Source organism: Callithrix jacchus, chromosome 5 (genome assembly GCF_049354715.1).
Source record: "Callithrix jacchus isolate 240 chromosome 5, calJac240_pri, whole genome shotgun sequence".
Lineage (NCBI taxonomy): Eukaryota > Metazoa > Chordata > Mammalia > Primates > Cebidae > Callithrix > Callithrix jacchus.
This window is the reverse complement of record NC_133506.1, coordinates 69883789-69890058: the sequence shown is the minus strand read 5'-3', so window position 1 is coordinate 69890058 and position 6270 is coordinate 69883789.

Genomic DNA, 6270 nt, shown 5'->3' with positions numbered 1-6270 from the left:
TCACTCCTCCCAGAGGCCTGCTGGGATAACAGGTGTGAGCCATGCACCTGGACGGAATATTAAAATACTTGACAATAATTGTGAATTGGCCTATTTCCTTTTCTTTTTTTGAGATGGAATCGCGCTCTGTCCCCCAGGCTGGAGTGTAGTGGCATGATCTCACCTCACTGCAACCTCCACCTCTTGGGTTCAAGTGACTCTCCTGCCTCAGCCTCCCAAGTAGTTGGGACTACAGGCACATGCCACCACGCCTGGCTAATTTTTTGTATTTTTAGTAAAGATGGGGTTTCACCATGTTAGCCAGGATGGTCTCAATCTCCTGACCTCATGATCCGCCCGCCTCAGTCTCCCAAAGTGCTGGGTTTACAGGTGTGAGCCACTGCACCTGGCTGAATTTGCCTATTTCACTTTGCAGTTTTATATATTATAAAAGGCTGGTTTTTTAATTCTACTTTTATAGTCATTTAAAATATATTATTCACATAACACAAATATACCATGTTAGAGTGTGAATACACTATGTATATCCATGTAATACAATACTGTTTAAATTTAAATATATCATTCACATAACACAATTCACCATGTTAAAGCTGTGTTGTGTAACCATCGCCATTTAATTTCAGAGCGTTTATATCTCCTGCCAAAGAAACAGTATACCCATTAGCTCTCCTCTCCCCTTCTCTTCCTTCGCCTCCTCTTTTATCTTTGAGTCAGGGTTTCACTCTGTTGCCCAGGCTGGAGTGCAGTAGTACACTCATGGCTCATGGCAGCCTTGACCTTCTCAGCCTCTTGAGTAGCTGGGATCATAGGTGTGCACCACCACACTTGACTAAGTTTTGGATTTCTGAAGAGACGGGGTCTCACCATGTTGTCCAGGCTCATAGCAGTTAGTTTCAATTTAACTCTTCCCACAATGCCTAGCAACTACTAATCTACTTTCTGTCTATAGATTTGCCTCTATTCTGGACATTTCATATAAACAAAATCTTTTAATATGTGACCTTTTGTAACTGGCTTCTTTACTTAGCAAAACATCTTCAAGGTTCATCCATGATGTGGCATGTATATGTATATACATACAGTGAAATGTATTTAAGGCCAAATACATTTCAGTGCATGTATATACCACGTTGCATTTGTCAGTTAATCTATCAGTGGATACTTGGGTTGATTGAACCGTTTTGTTTGTTTGTTTTTGAGACACGGTCTTACTCTGTCATCCAGCTGTAGTGCAGTGGGGCAATCATAGCTCGCTGCAGCCTCTAATTCCTAGACTCAAGTGATTCTCCCACCTCAGCCTCCCAAGTAGCTGCGATTACAGGCATGCACCACCAAATCCAGCTAAAAATACAAAAATTAGCTGGGCATGGTGGCAGATATCTGTAATCCCAGCTACTTGGGAGGCTGAGGCAGGAGAATCACTTGAACCCCGAGGTGGAGGTTGCAGTGAGCTGAGATGGCACCATTGTGCTCCAGCCTGGGTGACAAGAGTGAGCCTCTGTCTCAAAAATAATAATAGTAATAATAAAAATAAATAAATTCATAACCACAAACCTCAAATAGGTACTCCTCGTACCTGGCAATCCTACCAACGTTTTCTAGAAAGTTCATTTTCCTGTTCTCTGGGATGGCTTTTTCATACTCTCTTCTATCTGCACAAACTCCCCCACACGCCTCAGCTCATGGACCTGGCTCACCCTCCATTGGAAACTGGAAGCTGTCAGACCAGATCCACTGACCCTCCCGCCCCTGTGCCCCGGCTTCCTGCCTCTCCTCCTGCAACCACAGAAGAAGCCTCCTGCTGGAGTCTAAGGCAATGACTCTCTGCTGGGTCTCTGGATCCCAGGCCCTCAAGCAGGCTCAAGGCCCTTGATCCAGTGAGAGTATCCTGCTTTTCTCTGCATCATCATTTCTCCATTTCTGCTCTGTTATTCCTTTCTTTTTTTTCCTTCCTTCCTTCCTTCTTTCCTTCCCTCCCTCTCTCCCTCCCTCCCTCCCTCCTTCCCTCCCTCCCTCTCTCCCTTCCTCCCTTTCTCCCTCCCTCCTTTCTTCCTTCCCTTTCTTTCTTTTCTTTCTTTCTGTTTTGAGACAGAGTCACCCAGCTGTGTCACCTAGGCTGCAGTGCAGTGGTGCTATGCCGGCTCACTGCAACCTCTGCCTCCCAGGTTCAAGCAATTCTCTTGTCTCAGCTTCTCAGGTAGCTGGGATTACAAGCATGTTGCCACCACACCCAGCTAATTGTATTTTTATAAGAGGCAGGGTTTCACCATGTTAGCCAGGCTGGTCTCATACTCCCGGCCTCAAGCGATCTGCCTACCACAGCCTCCTAAAGTGCTGGGATTACAGGCATAAACCACTGTGCCTAGCCATCTGCCCTGTTGTTCTCAGTTGCACACAAGCATATTCTAATATCTCCCTTAAGGAAAAAAAGGAAGGGAGGGAGGGACCGCTCTATCAGTTAGGGTCCTGGCAGAAATCGGAATTCCCTCAGATGGTTCAACTGATGACAAGGAGCCTACTAACAAAGTTAATGGAATAAACAAGGATGTTGCAGTACTGAGAGACAATAAAGGTTTGTAGGGCGACAACTCCTGGCCCAGAAAGGACCAAGGGAAGAAATAGCATCCCAGGAGCCATTGAGAAAGCGGCAGCCTGGAAGGAACTGCAGGCGTGGAGGGGGACCCAGCTCCTGCCAGAGACAAAGCAGAGGGAGGGGGCTCTCTCTTTCCTCCAGCCTTCAGTTCTCCTGGCTTTGCCTTCCCTTCACTGCACCCACGTGGAAGTGTTCTAACTGTAAGAGCCCCGGTAATGCAGTGCAGAAGGATCTCTCTCCCGGGTCCCAGAGTGGGACACCAATGGACAGTGAATGATCTTGGGTGGGAGAATGGCCAATGCACCTTCCCTCATCCTCAAATCCCCTTCCAGTTTCTGCCCTTTTTCTGCTTACATTTATAGCAAAATATCTTGGAAGAGTTGTCTGTGCTTGGCTGGGTGCTGTGGCTCACGTCTGTAATCCCCACACTTTGGGATGACAAGGTGAGAGGATCACTTGAGCCCAGGAGCTCAAGTCCAGCCTGGCAAACATGGCAAAACCCCATCTCTACAAAAAAATACAATAATTAGCTGGGCATGGTGGCACGTACCTGTATTCCCAGCCACTTGGGGGACTGAGGTGAGAGATGACTTGAGCCTAGGAAGCTGAAGCTGCAGCGAGCCACGTTCATGCCACAGCACTCCAGTCTAGGTGACAGAGCGAGGCCCTGTCTCAAAACAAAACCAAAAAAGCAACACAAAAAAGTCCCACTGTTTTACTTTTGCAAGTCTGAATTTCCCCATAGACACCCAAATATATTACTGGGTCTTTTAAAGAAAACTTCCTTTCCTATTAAATATATAGTCATATATATTACACATGTATGTGAAATGTGAACAGAGAATTAGGCAATTTGGATTTGGGAGTAGATGAGGTGTCATATTATTGACATGTAGTTCCATAAATCAAAGACTCAGACTGTAGTCATCTCTTTGCCCCCTCTGGTTCCAGCCTCCACGAGGCAGCATGAGGAATGGTTGAAGGGCCAGGGACTGCAAAACAAAAAATAGTTTAAATTTCATTTCAATTTTTTTGAGATGGAATCTTACTCTTGTTATCCAGGCTGGAGTGCAATGGTGTGATCTCAACTCACCGCAATGTTCACCTCCTGGGTTCAAGCAGTTCTCCTGCCTCAGCCTCCCGAGTAGCTGGGATTACAGCCATGCACCACCGTGCCCAATCCATTTCTGTATTTTTAATAAAGACGGGGTTTCTCCATGTTGGTCAGGTTTGTCTTGAACTCTCGACCTCAAGTGATCCACCTGCCTCAGCCTCCCAAAGTGCTGGAATTACAGGCATGTGCCCCCTCGTCCAGCCTTAAATTTCATTTCTTTTCTTTTCTTTTTTTTTTTTTTTTTTGAGATGGAGTTTCGCTCTTGTTACTCAGGCTGGAGTGCAATGGCACGATCTCAGCTCACCGCAACCTCTGCCTCCTGGGTTCAGGCAATTCTCCTGCCTCAGCCTCCCAAGTAGCTGGGATTACAGGCACGCGCCACCATGCCCAGCTAATTTTTTGTATTTTTAGTAGAGACGGGGTTTCACCATGTTGACCAGGATGGTCTCGATCTCTTAACCTCGTGATCCACCTGCCTCAGCCTCCCAAAGTGCTGGGATTACAGGCTTGAGCCACTGCGCCCGGCCCTTAAATTTCATTTCTAACCCTCCTTTGCAATATGATCTTAACCAACTCACTTTATCGCTCTGAGCCTCAGATTTGTGATCTGTAAATATCTGAGTAGGGAATTTGTCATACAGATTAAGTGAGCAACACACATAAAGCTCCCAGCCTCTGAGCCCTGCATGAGTAAGCACACTGGAACAGCACCAATCATTTGCATAGCTAGGGTATTATTTTCCAGAATCTTGCCAGTGATCACAGGCTACAGAAAGAGGTGGTGCACATGGATTTGGGCAGTGAGTTGAGGGCTGGCAGCTGTTTCTGGAAGGTTGTTTGGAAGGGGATGAGGAGTGACTAGAAATGAAGAATGATGTAATGTCCTTCCCAGGGTCAAAGCATTGAAGGGGTTATGACATTCATTCCCACAAATATGAGTCAAAAGAAAACTAACACTAAAAACCACAAAACGTGAAATCTTAATGTATGCCGAAATGAAAACGGTCTCTTTCTAGATGTTCTGATTGTGCCGTTCTAGATAAATTCATTGAAGCCGAATTCATGTTTTCAATGCCCTTGCTCTGTTGCCTGCCTGCAGGAAATGCAACAGGTGTCTGAGCTCAGGGACGAGAATTCCTAGGATCTGAATGCCATGAGATACCTTCACACGTGTGAAATAAGTGATGATCATGATCATGCATTGAGTTGATTTTCTGTTGTCCCATTGTTCTTCAAATTCTTCAAAGTCCTTTCACTTATATCAGCTTGCTTAAACTCCACAGTGGTAGTCAAAAGGGAATCAGTATTAGTTCATTGAGTTTCATTCATGGAATAACCAGAAACAGCCTAGACCTCTTTGACATCAGCTGAACCATCTGCACTGATTATGATTCCTACTAGGACCATAACTGATAGAGAGGTCCCTCCCTCCCTCCCTCTACCCCTCCCTCTTTCCCCCCACCTTCCTTCCTTCCTTCCTTCCTTCCTCCCTTCCTCCCTCCCTTTCTCCCTCTTTCCTTCTTTCTTTCTTGAAGGGAAATACTAGAACAAGTTTGTGTGCAAATGAGAATAAAAGGGATAAAATGATTCAGAGAACAGCAGGATACTCACTGAAATGGAGGCCTTGAGCCCGTTCAAGTCATGGGATCCAGAGTCCCAGCAGAAGGTCCTCGAATCACAAGCCAATTGACCTTGATATTGGTCATTGCCTGGAGACCACCACCACTTTTCAGTCATACACAGCAATGCACCACTCAGGACTCAGAAGTCACCGCTTTCTGGAACCGCTCCCTCACCTCTAGGCTGGCCCAGCTCACTTCTTCCAAGCCAGGAAAGTCCCCCATGCTTGTCCTCAGTGTCAGGGGACACTCAAAACTCTCTGCTTTCTGCCTCTTACACTGGCCTGTGAGCTCTCCGCAGGAAGGGCCCCACTCATATATCACAGTGATCCAAAAAGCTTGGGGTTCATTGTTGAATTGAGTCAGCCAATTCAACACAGAGATCTTTCATAAGCTCGATTTAATGTCCTGGGAGGACCCATTTTATGGTAAGTAGAGTCAACACTAATCTCGTCCCAGGTAGGAGACAAAGACCCTTCTGCTGCCATCACCCACCCATGAACACAACACATATTATGATAACCATGGTGCCTGAAATTCCTACATTCAAGGTTTCTTGTCTTCTGACAGTCTTGTTCCCCTGGACAGGTGGGACTGAGTGATGCACTGGGTGGTTCAGTGCCTGGGTGGGGAGGGGTCTGCTAGAGACACTGGGGCTTATGATGACTGCCCTCCCTGCAGCTCTTCTCCCCATTTTATGGAGGCTGAAATCTGAAAACCCTCATCTGTTCCTGGAGCCCTGGGCATCTGAGAAGAACACTCAGTTGCTCAGTATCCAGGGTCCTTGTGCCAAAATTTTGGTGACACCATTCTCATTACCTTTTTCTTTAGAATTGTTGGCCAGGCATGGTGGCTTATGCCTGTAATCTCATACTTTGGGAGGCCTAGGTGGGAGGATCACTTGAGCCCATGAGTTTGAGACCCTTGGGCAACATGGTGAA